Genomic DNA, 16,607 nt, shown 5'->3' on the forward strand with positions numbered 1-16,607 from the left:
ACAGTGCAACCAAGTGGATATGATCAGACATGAAGGGCCAGGAGGGCCAGCAAGGCCTTCTCTGCTTTCTATTTCATGTAAAATTAATCACAGCCAATTGTAATACAGATACTTTAAAAAAAGACTAGCCTACTGGCCTAGAGAAACCCAAAAGAAACGGCATGCTTCTCGCTGCTAAAGCAGAATTCCATTTGGTCGTCTTGGACACTTGTGCCAGCAGGAATGGCAGGAGGAGGCAGAAAAACTGTCCTTTCTCGTTGTGCTGTGTCATTTGTCTCATCCACACAGCGTTTCTCTTCCCATCCTTCCTCTTAGCCTCAGCTCTGCTCTGGATCATTCCTGCATTTCTTACTGCAATGACACCAGAAGCTTCTCATTTTTTAAGAGGACTGAAGGAGGCAGCTGAATCAGCATTCTTCCCATGAGCGTGTCGGATTCCGTCCCTGGAGCCAGCACTACTCCCAGGAAAAAGAAGAGATTCAGGCACAGACCATTTAAACATGTCCAAGAGTGGCTGGATGTAAATTTGAAGCAGATCAATACACAGCAGTAAAGCACAATAGTTTCTCTAAAGGCAGGGTGCTTGGACTGACTTCATTTCTTTAAGAGCTTTTTTTGCTCTCAGTTACAGGTTTCGGTGCACTCATCCTTCCATATAAGCTATCCCCCAGCCCCCTCGGCCTACATCGCTGTTTAGAGTCATTTGTTCCAGTAACTTTGCTGCAGAGGAGGCTCTGCTGCTCTATGTTTGACTTTGACTCACCTTTCTAATTTGGCTGAGTTCCTTTGTGGAGTGGCATCGGGGGTGTTTATCCAGCGTCTCGGTCTACAAGCTAAGCTAAAGGGCAAAAGAACAGCAGTCACTCAGGACCCATTCAGCTAATGAAGACAGATTAGTCAAGGAACAACATCCGCGAACACAACCTACACCCACGTATCGACTGTACTGAAACAAATTACATTAGGGGTTTTGGTTTACTGAAAGCAAACGGCTCAACTGCACAAAGCAGAGAGCTGAAAGTGGTTCACATGTTGGTTCACATGCTGCCATCTAACGTGCACTGTTGTTAGCATACAGCTAACAAAAATAGCTTCAATCTGTATTGGCCAAGCTGACATCAATTATGGACACCCCCTCTCACCCCCTACACAAGACTGTGGGGGCCTTAAGCAGCTCCTTCAGCAGCAGACTGTTACACCCACAGTGTAAAAGGGAACGTTACCGCAGGACATTCATTCCAACTGCAGTCAAATTGTTCAACATGCACAACACTTAATTGTAGCACCAATAACCCAGGGTTGGTATATTTGCACTAATCATCCTACCTCTGGAATGTCTTATTTGCACATCTTATTTGCACCTTCATTTTTTTTCCACACTGTCCGACACTCCTTCTGTACATAATTTTAAATTCTGTATATACTGTACAATGAACACAGCAATGTACATAATATAAGAGTCTTTTAATTTTAATTTTTTTCTTTTAGTACTTTTCTGTATTGTACACCACGGGCTACCGCTGTAACATGCAATTTCCCCGATGTGGGATCAATAAAGTTTTTTATCCTTATCCTTATTTTTAAGTTTAATATGGAAGTAATATTATATTAGAAAAACCCACATGTCGAAGAGGGAGTCATTCATATATATAATTTATGTTGTTATTACATTTAATGACTTTTGTCAGTATTAGACAGTAAGAGAAGTAGGTGTATAGCTCAGGAACGACACAATAATTAATTAGGTTGTTCACAGTATTATATTTATATTACAATTATTATGGAGAATATAAGTAAATGCACTGAATTCAAAGAGTTTAGAGTCAATTACAGGTTCAGTCATCATCAAGTAAAGGTCATAATGTGTTATAATAAACAATGTAAAAAAGGTGCATCTCCATGTGGATGGAATGAGAGTGAGACCTCTTCATTAAATCATATCTCCGCCTAAAATGTATCCTTTCATTAAGACAGTTTAAATTCCCTGATTCTGGTCGGCTTGTGCAGGTCGATTTCCTGGGAAAGTAACAGCAGCCAACATTTTCTTTGTGAGGATGTGCTGAACAGATCACACGTCCTTTCTCTCTCATTTACTTGACCTTGATATCAAGTACTTTACACTTACGAAGGGGAGTCAAGCCGAAAGCTTTGGAAATCTGTGTTCATCCAGACAGAACTAAGCTCTTTTTCCAAGATAAGAGAAAAGGAATAGAAAATAGAAAACTCAGGGAATCAGAACATCTGCATGCCTGCGGCATCACTTTGGCTGCGACCATGAGGGTGTTCTGGATCTGCAGCTCATCAACAAAGGACACGATCGCTGTCTGCATCTCATTAAGATCCAACCCGGAAATCAGGAGAACTTTCCAGCTGCCATTGGAGCTCTCTTCCAGTTGTAGCGCAGCGAGGATTACCCACCGGCCTGAAATAAAACCTCCATCATGGATAGACGTCTTGCAGTGTCGGCAGCCACGTGTTGTCCGAATAAACCTGCCACTCCTCGTGAGTGCAAACATCTTTAAACAAAGTTAAGGAGGTCACAGAGAGGTGGGCCTATCAATAATACTCAAAAAGAAAGGTTCGATTTACTTCACGTAAGCCTTTTACTTTCACCAAGTCAGCTCACAGTTATGATTAATCTTCTTTCTAAAGTTGTTATTGGCAATTTAACATAAGAAAAAGGAAAGGCTGAGTCAAAAGGCAATGTGCAAACTTTGAATATTGAATTCCACATTAGCCTTCCTCCTGTTTCACCCACCCACTTTCTCATCCAGGTCTGAACCTTCTGTCTTTTCTTCCCACTGACAATAACTGGTATACAACACAGTTTTAAGCCTTCCTGTGCTTTTAGAAAAGGACAAAATGGTTAGAATTCAATGTCTGCAGGCTGTGTTTCCTAATTGCCCCAATCCAGTGAGTCTGTATGATTATAGCTTCTCTACTGTAATAATTACAGGTCCTCTGAGCAGCGGTCAGGAACGAAATCTCATTCAAATTAGGCACTGTTAAAGTTTCACTGAAGTAGTAAAGTGATCTGCAAAGGGTTTAACAGCTTTAGAGCAACACAGAAAAAATAGGAAACCTGAAAATAAAATGACAAAAATGAAAGGAATTACCGATAGTATGTTGTTATTTTTCAAGGTCTCAAATGGTTGTTTGTCACCAATCAGGTGATGGGACAGGACTGTTTTCTATAAGGACAAATATCAGTAAGTATTTTATGTTCTAATGAGTGAGTGAGTGAGTGAGTGAGTGAGTGAGTGAGTGAGTGAGTGAATGAGTGAGTGAGTGAGTGAGTCCAACAGAAAAAGAAAATCTAAATGGTGTATTCACAAAAAAATGACAGTTATTTTATTTCATTAAATGACAAAAGCATGCTTGTGAGTGTTTTCATTTAAAGTAATTCTAATAATTTTTAAAAAGCAGTTCCTGTTTAGGGTGGTGGCTCCTGTAGCTCAGTCTGTTGGGGGCTGGGCTGAGAAGTGGAGCACTCTTGGTTTGAGTCCCAGTACGGGCAAAACATGTTCTGGAAGTAGGGGAGGGTGCTTGAACACCTTCAGAGCACTTCTAAGGTACCCTTGACCAAATTACCGAACCCACCAACGCTCACAGGTCCCTGAGATGAACAGTTGGCTCATTTGGGGATGGTACCCAGGGGGGCACCCTGACTTTGCCCATATGCGTACCGTCCCTAAACATTCTGGTTGCTCCTCACATCAAAGAAACGTTGAAGGTTTAAGAACTAGTTTTAACGTTGAGGTTGGAATTGGGTCAGGGTCAGGGTCAGGGGATAGTTGGTTCGAGTTAGGACAAGGGGCTAGGGATGTGATATGTCCGTAGAACACACAATGACTCATGTGTATGTGCACAACGATAACTAAAACTGCATTTGAACTCAAGTTTAGGTCGACATCTATGGTTCGCTCTCCTTCTCAATGTCACAAAAAAACATCCTGTTCATCCAAAAGGCCCTCTTTCATCATGTCGAGGTAATACAGGACTCAATAAAACCGCTGCGGATCAGACCACGAAATCGGAAACGCACAATAGAAAAAAGATTGAAAGAGATTGTGACGCATCCAAACATCCGCATCTAGACTGATGTGAACTGATTTCCATAACTTTGCAGCTGTCTCTGTAATTCAGAGATGACGAGTCGTGCAAATGCATACATTTATGGATTTCTTTGACTGGTTTTTATCCCACTGCAGTGTACCACTGGCTAGAGTTCAGGTCTGTGTTATTATATCATGAAGGGACAAATAAGGTCACGCTGTCAGGCGTACGTTTGGTCACGGCACACATATGATGAATCAATGCACATTTATTTTCTGTGGTTTATTGCCCTCTGCAGTCCTGATTTAACGCAATTTCACTCAATTTATGCATATGAGGAAGGAGTCCCAGGAGCGTGCGCTGCATTTGGATGACCTTCCGGGGTGATTCAGCGGATGTGATCCAGGTTTGATCAGCAGCCAAACAGAGTCAACGCCTGCCTAATCTCTGCGAAATTAGAACATCTCTCCTTCTTCTGCTCTTTTTCTTGCTTTGTGCCAAATTGAATCTCAGCTCTTCCCGCTTCTCCTTCGTCTTTGTGAGGCAGAGTGCGAGCTGAAGAGGCAATATTGCGTAATTCATACATAGTCTCGGATGTGGCACACATGTATATCCTTCCCACCTTATTCCGGGTTAATTTAAATCAAAGGTATGGTCGGGGAGAGCAGTGCTAAAGGGTTATCTCTGGGAAAATAACAAACTTTATGACTGGAGAAACCTCAGATTAAGCTTAACTGAAACTGAGGAGTGCTGACAATATTTCTGCTTGTGGTTGTGATGGCCAAAATCAATTTCTATAAAATTCCAGAGGACGTCCCTCAAGTCTGCATCTATTACTGCATCAGTCAGACCCACAAAAAACTTAGCCTAACTGAAAACAGTGCAATATTCACTTGGCAAAAACACAACAAAGACAAAATAAGTGTGTTACCTCCTGCTTTATTCATAATGAGCAATCAGCAGGAGGGTCCTCCCCCTACTTGAGCCTGGTCCTGCTCAAGGTTTCTTCTTGTTAAAGGGGTGTCACAGCTGCGGGCAATCGTGCCCACTATGAGTACCTCGTAATGCCCTTTAGATTGACCAATGCACCGGCCGTCTTTCAGGCCTTAGTTAACGATGTACTCCGGGACATGTTAGACCGGTTTGTCTTTGTTTACCTGGACGACATCTTGATCTTCTCGAAAGGACTCAAAGAGCACGTGCAGCATGTGGGGGCAGCACTACAGTGACTACTGGACAACCGGCTGTTCGTAAAAGCAGAGAAGTGCCAGTTCCACGCCCCGTCGGTGTCCTTCCTATTCTTCATCATTGCGCCAGGGAACATACAGATGGACCCGGGGAAGGTCTTGGCGGTCGTGAACTGGCCGCGTCCCAAGTCCCGCAAACAGCTGCAGCGATTCCTAGGGTTCGCTAATTTCTACCGGCGCTTTATTCGAAATTATAGCTCCGCAGCAGGCCCACTCACATCGCTTACTAGCACCAAGAAGGGGTTTGCCTGGACTCCAGAGGCGGACGCGGCCTTCCTGGAGCTCAAGAGGCCGTTCGCGACTGCCCCCATCCTGCAACTACCAGACCCCTTGTGGTTGAGGTGGACGCCTCCGATATGGGGGTGGGAATGGTGCTGTCACAGAGGACTCAGGAGGACCAGAAGCTGCACCCGTGCGCGTTCTTCTCCCGCGGCTTGACGCCAGCAAAAAGGAATTACGACGTGGGAAATCGGGAGCTGCTCGCCATCAAGCTGGCACTGGAGGAATTGCGGCACAGGCTGGAGGGTGCTACGCTGTCTTTCATCGTGTGGACAGATGATTGCAACTTGGAATATATTCGAACAGCCAAGAGGCTGAACTCCTGGCAGGCTCGGTGGTCACTGTTTTTCACTCGGTTCGACTTTACCCTTTCCTACCGCCCAGGGTTCCGCAACGGCAAGGCAGACGCCCTCTCCCGGCAGTTCGCGGGAGAGGAGGACGAAGGCCCTGGGAAGACCCCGGAGGACATTTTTCCCTCCCCGTGTATCGTGGCAGCAATAACCTGGGGAATCGAGGAGAGACTCCAGCGGGTGGCTGCCAGTCAACCTGGACCTAGCACCTACCCCAGCAACCGGCTCTTCGTACCTGCCTCACTCAGGACAGAGGTCCTGGAGTGGGCCCATGCGTCTCGGCTGGCCTGCCACCCTGGAGCACGTTGGACGGCGGGACTGCTGAGACAGAGATTTTTGTGGCCCTCCATGGAGGAGGATGTCCAGGAGTTCGTCAACGCCTGCCCCATCTGCAACCAGCATAAAACGGCCACGCGGAGCCCCTGCCGGGATACTGCAACCACTGCCGGTCCCACGTCGACCCTGGACGCACATCGCCCTGGACTTTGTCACCGGATTGCCCCAGTCTGCGGGGAACACAGTCATTCTGACGATCATCGACAGGTTTAGCATGATGGCTCACTTCGTGCCACTGCCAAAGCTGCCGTCGGCAAAGGAGACTGCCCAACTGGTGATCCAGCACGTTTTCCGGCTTCACGGCCTAGCGGAGAGTGTAGTTTCAGATAGGGGTCCTCAGTTCGCCTCTATCTTTTGGAAAGAGTTCTGCGGGCATCTGGGAGCCACAGCCAGTCTGTCCTCAGGATTCCACCCGCAGACCAACGGCCAGACAGAAAGGAGGAATCAGGACCTGGAGATGGTCAGACCCTGGGATTCTGTACACACCAAGATACTGCCTGATTGGAACAGATGTTGTATAAATAAATATGAAAAAAATTGAATTGAAATGAAAGTTCAATTGCACCACTGTGTGAGTGTGTGTATTTGGCCACTCTGAGAGGCCTGTTCATAGGCTACTCGTGAATAGGTGGTGAGTTCAACCACCAAACTGCTACCATGTGCCATCATTCACGCAGTTAAAACCAAGGAGTATATCTTTGGGGTGATTAACATTTGCTGTCTCCAGCTATAAATATCATTCACAACCCAGAACTTCTCATTAACACTCCAAATCCCCCTAAATAACCTTGATTCACATCATTTATTCATACACCGTAGCGTGTTTGCCCAAAGCACGTTCCCATTAGTGTTAACAAGATCCTTTGGCTCTGCTGATGCAAAGCAGAAAGGGTTCCGCAGCTGGTCCAGCAGGTCTGAGAAATCTCACACAATATTTAAAAAAAACAAAAAACAACACATGTTTTTCTTAAGCCTTGACATTGAAACCTACAATCTCTGACTCCCACAATTACGGCTGCAGGTCCTTCCTTTGAGTGTCACTCCGATGATTTTTCATGCTACTACACAATCCTGGAGCTTCAGACATAGTAAGGAAATTTTGACATCTTGTTATGAATCATTCAATACCTCCTCTGCAGCACAGAGCACTCTGCTGTGATATGTTTTCAGTCACCCGGACTTCGTGTCATCCCGAGGTTGTTAGACCCGCTGAAGTCAGCAGCCATTATTTACTCAAGTGGTGTCAGCATCAAGGCATAAAGACACAAACCGTGATCTAGACACATATGGGCCTGCCGTACAGACACACCAAACTGGGTCTATAGTGGTCTATCACTTTTGGGGGTTTGACAACAGCAACAGTGGCTGAAACAATGGGGTTTGTTTGATTTCTACGCCTCTCCCGCCCTCCACTTGACCACGCGTGCACAGCTGCCATCTGTGTGGCAGCCCGTGTTCCGATTTGTCACTGTCAAATATGTAATTTCAGCAGCAGTCAAAGTAAAATGGTCGGTCCTCCGTGGTACTGTATCAATAATTTACAAATCACAGTGGAGCAGAAAATGGTTATGCATCGGTCCGAATGTGAGCCCAGGCTGGGGCTCCATTTCTCTCCCTGAGATCGATTCCTATGAAAAATGTGACTTGTCAGTAGTGTAATTGTGTGTGTGCGTGTGTGTGTGAGTGTGTGTGTGCGCGCGCGCGTATACTGTGTACGAAAGGGTAGCCCTCAGTAAATATGTTTTAAATTAGCACATGATTCTAAATGTGCAAATTAGAGCAGCTCCTTGTGTGAAACAACTGAAATGGACGTAGTGATTTAGAGAAGCTGTTAAACTGAATGCGTGGCTGTGGCGTGGACCATAAACATGGGAAATGGTCCTCTGCCTGACACACACTGGCTCTGTACTCTGGTACTATATGAATCTCAACCCACAAAGATATGTCTGTACAACATTTGGCATCTCTGATGGAGTCTGGTGGAAAAGCTTTAAGCACAGGGGTGAAACGGACAAGCTTTTTATTCCTCTCAGGGAGAAAACACTTCGTCCTCAACAATTTATAAACACATCTTTTCTCAGGATTGCCTGCAGACGCTTGATATTAGGTGAGATCTTTGCTTGCTATTCAATACATATTTATAATTGCGAATAAGAAGTGCTTCTTGACCTTTTTTTGGAGCTAAAACCAGATTTAGACATACACATACACACACACACACACACACACACACACACACACACACACACGTGTGTGTGTGTGTGTGTATATATATATATATGTGTGTGTGTGTGTGTGTGTGTGTGTGTTATACACACACACCCTCACATCCCTGCAAGGGAAAAGTGTCCAGAAGATGGATGGACACACACCCACCTGCATTTCTACCAGTGTGTGTGTTTCTATGTGCATTGAGTGAGGCTGATTATTTCTTGAATGTCTGACTAATGAATGAATAAATGCTGCTTCTGCTCCATCTCTGGTGAAACCATGAGGTTGTGTTTCAGGCAGCGTTCTCACTAGTGTGCAGCTGAGACAGAGTCCTTAAGATGCTCCACTTCCACAGTCCTCCAACCTGAGCCAGTGCGATTCTTCAGCAGCGTTTCGGCTGTCTTGGCAGTCGATCTGACGTGCTCATTTGGCAGCTAGTTCAGCACATACACAATTCTCTCTGAGGTTTGCTGACCAGTTTTGACCACCACAACACAGTTAGAATAATAATCTTTATTAAAGTGTGGCTGCAGAAAAATGATTATAAGCTCATTTAAATGATCTTCATTTCAACAGTTTTTGACAGGATTTCAATGTACGAGCAGCGAAAATCAGTAAAAATTAAAGACAGTCAAACATAAAATGATGACACAATATTTTAAAAAAAGATAATATGGCATCGCATTAAAAGCCTGTCTGACAACGTGAGCTTTAATAAGAGAAACTACTCAGGCTCATCCCCAGGGCTGCCTGTTCCATGGGGCCTGATTTAAAAAGCCTGGTTACTTTAAGCCTTCAACCTCCATGTTGGAACAACCAGAAAGGCCCCACCAGAGTTGCTCAGGCTATTATTATCTTCTATAGACACTTCATTTTGCAGGTCAGTTTATGATTTACTCACTCAAACACTTTCTGCCTGCCTACCTGCTACCCAACCTCTCCTTCTCTCCTTCTTTACCCAGCCAGCCTTTAACAGGAGGCCCCCCACATGAGCCTGGTTCTGCCCAAGATTTCTTCCTGTTAAAAGGGATTTTTTCCTGCCAATGTTGCCCATTTGGGGGTCAGGTTCAGGGGTTCTGAATCAGGGCTGAGAGGATGTGGCCACTGAGCACTGTTGTAATGTCCTGCATTCTTCTCCCAGACACCCATCCAAGTGCTCTTAGTTTTCAGTCTTGGGTGGGACTCCAGCCTGCCCCTGAGAGTACACCTTGGAGGCTTCAGTGGAACAGCCTGTTTGTTCTCCTGGCTTCTCCATCTCTTCTGGCAGGGTTGTGAGGCTCTGCTTGTCAGTTTCAGCTGGTTCTATATTGACAGGCCTTGGGTACTTCTGAGGGAGGCCTTTATTCTCTGCACCTTCTTGTAGTCAGACAGCACACTTCCACATGTGCCTTGATCCTCCGTTCTTCTTTTCCATGGAACTGTTCCTTTTTTGCAGATTTACAAGTTCCAATCATTTCCCTGCTTCTAAAGAAAAGACAGTGCTTTGAGTTTATTAAAACAGTGGAGTAATAAAGAATTAGATTGACATGTATTATGAGCTGAGTGCTAAACTTTATTTATTTGCATCTATTTTGTAGGAGTTGACTTCTGGCCAGAGTTCTTGGCAAGGGAATATTTCATCTGCATTTTTGGATGATAGATGCTCCATGTAGGTAAAGACATGCACTCCAAGGACTCACAGCATGGGAGAACTTTTTTAACGTAGCATTTTCAAATAAGGTGCCAAAAAAGGCTAAAAGCCACATCAACAATTTTAAATGTGTGCTTGCATGTATGATGCGTTTTACTTTGAATTCCCAGATCTCTGCTCTGTAAGTTATGACTGGTTTCTGTGGTTTCCCATCCTGGGAAACCCTGTGGACAAACCTCTGACTGCACTCATTAGTGTCCAGAAGAGCTCTGCTGAGTGTCTGAGTGATCAGCTTTATTCATATTTGTTAGAGGTTTTGCTTTATGGGGCGACATTTATTTGCACCTTTAAAAGCAAAATTATCTGCAAATAAATAAGCAAACAGTGTTGCTGATTTTCTGTTGCATCGATTACAGGGTTGCTGTGGATACAAACCACGAGCAGAATCCCGTGGAAAATAAAACCCCTTCCTGCAGAGTGTACATAAGACTGTTCCCACAAGCTGTCAGGACTCTTACTTCAAATACTTTTTTTTGTGATTAACCACGACACTTAAAATACTTTGGCCAAGGAGCATGAATAGGGCCTCTCTGTTCTCATGGGTATAACATGAAACTGTTTTGTGTAATGTCACATTAAGGCACAACATCGCACTCCAGCTCAGGAGCTAAAAGCTCTCCACAGTCAAATACCACTGAACCACAAAATGCAGGTCAGCAGCAGAGTCCTAACAACCTGTGAAGGCGCCGAAGAGCCTGTTATCCGGCTTACTCGCCAGCAAATCTGTCGAGATGGAAAATGTTGAATCAATGCAATCCAAAAATGTATTCAAGCACAGTGAATGGATGCCCATTTTCCACAACCGCTCTCCTCTACGACAGAAATACACTTAGTTTAGACCGTCGACTAAATAATCAGGCATTTAAAGCTAATTGGTTCTATTGAGTGAACGAATGAAGGGGGAAGATTTATTGGCTTTTAAAAATGGAAAACATTTGCTCTGTTGGCGTTTAGTACAACTTTGAGAGTGTAAAAAGAGAAGACTTCACAGCCCAGAATACCCTTTGTCTCAGCCAGTGGAGACGTTCCAGGTCAGTAGTGAATAGAGGTGTTCTTCAAAGGTTTCATCTCCAGATCTACATAGAAGAATGCAACGCACCAACCATCTTGGAAATGCTGATGTTGTGGAAACATCCTGACTCGGCTCTACCTGCTCCTCCCGTCATCCCAAGCCCAGTTTCAGATGCATCTCTTCTAATTGATGTCACGGGTACAGCGCCAGCGCCTCTGAAGCCCTCCGTGTTTACAGTTCCCTGAGGAGTTGCAGGGACGGCTGCCACAGTAGCTGCTGACCCTCCAATAAAACCTCATTCTTATTGGAAAGGTAATTCTGTTAATTTGATAAATGAGTGGCTGGAGCGGCCCCGGGATGAGCAGAAGAAAAGTAAAGATAAAAAAGGGGTTTGAACTGGCTGGTGGATTGAGGAGCACATGTAGGTGAAGTGTGGATTTTTTTATCAGTCCGTTCCAGTAGTCATCATTCCTCCCCCTCTCAACATACCTCCATTCTTTGCGCAATCAATTATTCAACGTGTGCTTTTTGCAGGCTGTACCTCCCACTCTGCTGCCTTCATACCTTGTTGTAACCTGAGATAAACGTATCTTTGTAGGAGAGCTCATGAGCTGTGTTGAAACCCTCCACGACATGTGTCGGCTGTCTTTTGTTTCCATCGCACACTTTCATTCTTACCTGCTAAACTACATTCTCTTTCCCATTTTAGTTCAGGAAATTCATAAAAGAAAACAGCTCCTTTATTTCTACCCAATGATGCACTTTGTTCCGAATCCGGGAAATAAACGGCAGATTTTTTAAAAACGTAATCCAACAGATACTGCTGTTTTGGCAGCAACATAAGCATTCATTCAGCGGATATATTGTCCACAGCAGAAGTCATATGAGCTCAGAAAGGAGCCATCCTCTCCTCCCCCATGGGGATCGCAAGCCTCCATGTTTGTTCTCAGCTTTGAAACATTTATGCGAATTTACTGAACACTACAGAGCAACGTGTACTGAATCAATGAAAATGCCGGTGATTCAAGAATCAGATGATGTGTCCTGGACTCGCTGGTCAACCTCATGTAACTTTACGTCAGACTTATTGCGCAATATCTGCTGATGACCAATGCTGAACAAGGCCGTTACCTTACTGTCCTTTGCTGTTCTCTTCTTCACTCCTCTGTCCATCTGTTGTTCCTCTTAGGACTGAGTGTGACTTCTGTGGTGGAGCAGCACAGCTATTTGCCACACAGAGTTACTCTTAGCTGTGTGATCATATATGTCAGTGTTGTCATCCGCTGTTACAGAAGAGACAAAAGCCTTCGGTTTTGTGGCGGAGCTAAACATGACTCCACTGCTCAGCTCCCCTGTCTAACTCTGCGCTGATGAAAGATTGATGTTCCTGAAGGGACTCTTTCTTCCTTACAGCAGGCACTGCAGTAGATTTGAAACGGGCCTGAGGTGTTTTTGGAACTGGCCTTCAGAAAGGAACTTTTGCTGTCATCCCCGTTGCCACTTTGCTTTTTTGACTTTGAAATACACTTACTTGGACACATGATCAGTGAAGAACCCAGGCTCAGAGAATGTTTTGGGCCTTTAATCTTCATACACTCCCACCTGGGCGATCCAGACGGGGATGATCAGTCACCTCGTGTGGCTGGTTGATGCAAGGATTCCCCTACAGATCCATAGTCACCACCATGCCCTCTCTACGGCACCTAAGATGCTTCTGATGGTTCTTTTCAATTGCAGTTCAAGGAGTTTAAGGGTGCGCAGAAGTGAATCGCCAGCAAAGACTCAGCACCATACTGCGACTGGCTCACAATGGGCTTTCCAGCCATTGTTCTGGCACTCTGTGCAGATTTCTGCATATTTAGCCCCCGTCATAATGCATTTTATTCATGCGCACCTTTCAAAATACCCGAGGACGCCGTATAAAACAGATAAAAACAAACGGTGACAAAACAAGCAAAAAAGATATGACCGTTTTATCGGCTAAGCTGCTGGAGTTCCCCCTCTGTAAATTTAGGCTGGTGATGTGTCTTTTGCCCTGCGCTAAGGCGGGTGATCAATTGCTTGGATGGTGCTGTGCTGGATTGCTGTGCAGATGGAGTCTGCCAAAGCTTATAACACCACCCCTCCTACAGTGCTTTTGAGTAGATGCTCAAGATGTCCCCCAGGGTGCCCCTCTTCTTGCATTCGGCATTGTCTACCAGTCCTCAAGTGTGCAGGTGTGCTGGAATTGGGAGGACATTGTAAACGGATTGGAAGAGCCTCCCGGTCTTCACGAGGATTCCTGCTGCAGCAAATTTTGGTGTCTCAGCAGCTACAGGTGTCTTTCAGATCATCATTCAGATAAAAAGTCCTTCACAGCATTATTGAACATGCAGTCTTGCTGCACATCTTTAAGTTGACAAAAAAGGCAATAACTATTTCCAGAAGATGATATCTTCAAGACTTATTTGTCAGTCACCTCAGATTTTAAATGTGGTGCACGGCTGAGACCAGAAGAAGCCAGGAGGGTGACCTGGGAAGTGCGACGCTTGACGGGTATGGGTATAAACACAGTTTACCATCTGGTTGCAGCAACCTTGCTTTCAGATCCAGATTTAAAATCCTCAAGTGTGAAAGGAGTGATTCTTTTTTAAATTGTTATTCCAGGCAGCTACATTTTGAGCCCACCCAAACACTGACATCCTGGTACCAGCTTGTGTGGGTCATTGCCGCTGTTGTCGCCTCTGCTGCAGTCCTGTCCAACGTGTCAAACAAGTGAATTTGACGTATAATGAAGCAGCTTTCTCTGTCACCTTCACCTTTTATCTGTTGTTAGTCTTGTTAGTGAGTTGCTGCTGTGCTTGACCTTCTGCAGCTACAGCGAGGGAGGTCTCTGAACAGATCCTTAATCAGGGACTTGTTCAAGACCCTTCACTGTTTTTCTGCCCTAAACCTGCTCAAATACTTGAGCTGCCAGTAAAAATGTTAAACTCCAACCATAAAGGCATGCTTGCCAATCCAAACCAGTTTAAAAAAAATCCAAAGAAATGTCGTATCAATAAGGATGAATTGAATTGTCACCTTGTATCTAATTTCTTCTTGCCCTCCTTTTGTGGGAAGAGGCAGCAATTGTGCACTCTGCAGCTTCTGACAGGGAAGAATTAAAAATAGCTGCAGGAAGATGAATCGGGCTGAACGGAGTAAAAATGGAATACAAGACATTCTGCCTGAAATCCCAGAAATAGATGGAGAGAAAATGATCACAGGCTCCTGCTTTGTCACACAATTTCCTACTGTGACAGCTTGAAATTTCAAGAGCAACGACAGCAGTTTTTCCACTCTAGCGGTCACATCTGTGCATTCCTGTACTGGAGGACTTTTAATTCTCATATGCTGCGCACCGCACAGCCATCTGAGAATACAACATCATGAGCAGGAGGGAAGCACAGAGTAAAACAGAAAGAGGATTTTAAGGTGTGTATAGTAAAAGGAAACACATTCCCCTTTTTGGCGCAGACTAAAGCACTGAGCTAATTAGTCATTCCAGGCACGGCAGCCGCAGGCAGCTATTCCTGTGAAGCTTCAGAAATACACCATTAATCTTCCACTCCTGCCACAGAAGTACTATACATATTAATACATACATGGTGTACACACAGGCTTAAGCTGCGATTAACAGAGAATGCATGGATGGATGGATGGATGGATGGATGGATGAGAATTTGTGTAAAAAAGCAATGCTGCTGGGATGTTTGTCAAACTGAAAATCATCATCAAGACCTGATGACTTGTTTTAACAATCGCACAGAACGACTAAACATAGCACTAATTAGCTGCCATCCAGTGTTGCTCATGAGCTCATTTAAGTGCAGCAAAATTGTCTGTTAGACAAATCTGTAATATTAAATATGATACAGATCTAATAATATTCCAGCAATGGCCTGAAGTGGCCGCAGACCCTGCATTCTCCCCCCACCCAGGTTTTTCTGCAATATTCTCTGCAGTATTCATTCTCTCTCTCTCCCTCTCTCTCTGCAGAGGGGTTTCCCCACGCAGGCATTCCCTCACTCTGTTATCTCTCTTTTGCTGCTGATACAGCGTGACCAAGATTAGGCTTTTAACCCAATCCAAGATGGCTGCCTGGAGCTGCCAGCTCACTCTCTTTTTTCCAGCTTCTGTCTCTGCTCGTGCCGCCTCTGCTGACAGAAGAGTGATACTTGTGATACTAAATGTATAATCCCGCAGAAAGAACGAAGAATGACTTCAAGCATCAAACAAAGACATACGTTGTTAATATCACATCTATATTAATCCTACTGATCCTATCTCCCTTTCAATGTGGAATTGAGCGTTTCCAGGTGATATTGGTGATTAATGAATCCAAGATTAATGTTGCACTGCTCTTCAATGTTTAGATTGTCATGGTAATGACAAAGAATTGGACCGGAGAACCCCAGAGGTCCTTTATAATCTGCGAGGACATACTGTATGGTTTAAATGTTAGTTGAGAGAGGGAGTCCTGCTAAAAGCCTGAAGATAATCAATAATTCACTGCTGTTGCTGTACATGCATAATGCTGGTTTCCATAATTTAAGACCAGCTTGACTGGAGTAACCCAGATTCTAAAATCACGATGATATTTCTGGAGGCTTGACTGCACATTGTGTCATTCACCGACACTAGTAACCATGGTAACCACTTTTACTTCGGGCACAAAAGTTCAGTTGGCATTCTTTCCATGACTGTTACACCCTCCCTCCACCTTTACAATCATGTATGTTTAGGTACCTATTTAAAGATTCAATTATCATTATTGCTCTTTTGAATACTGTCTCTTGATGTCATTATTCTGAAAGGCATTTGTTGGTACTGCACAGTTTCAGAGACCAAAGGTGTAGACTAAAGGAGAACAGTGTGGGGAAGCCTGTTTCATTGCAAAGAACATGCAGCATCCACAAAGTTTAAGACTTTAAATATAAATCTGAGATCAATATCCAATTATAAAGCTCACAATGCAGCTCCCCTCTGGCAAATTTTACTGTATGTTTGCAATTAAGACCCTGAAGGTTGCAGAAAGCTATCCGCTTTACAAATACAGAAGATTGATGGAACGTAAATGTCTACTAAGCTAACAGACACTCTTAAATGCTTTTTTCAACACCAAAAAACTAAATTTGATATGTAAGTATGTAATTCATCTTTCAGATACAGCAAAACTGCAGAATGAAGCTGTGGAGATGGATGGATGGATGGATGGATGGATGGATGGATGGATGGATGGATGGATAGATGGACAGAAGGACGGACGGATGGATGGAAATAATCTTTTGGTTTATTATATTTGTACATAGAAATTATGAAATCTGTGACCGAATGGCTTTCTTTAATACAATAAGAAGAAGCATTAATCAGGATGCCTAAAAAGATTTTTACTTATTTTTTACATA

This window comes from Takifugu flavidus, chromosome 19 (assembly GCF_003711565.1).
Source record: "Takifugu flavidus isolate HTHZ2018 chromosome 19, ASM371156v2, whole genome shotgun sequence".
Taxonomy (NCBI): domain Eukaryota; kingdom Metazoa; phylum Chordata; class Actinopteri; order Tetraodontiformes; family Tetraodontidae; genus Takifugu; species Takifugu flavidus.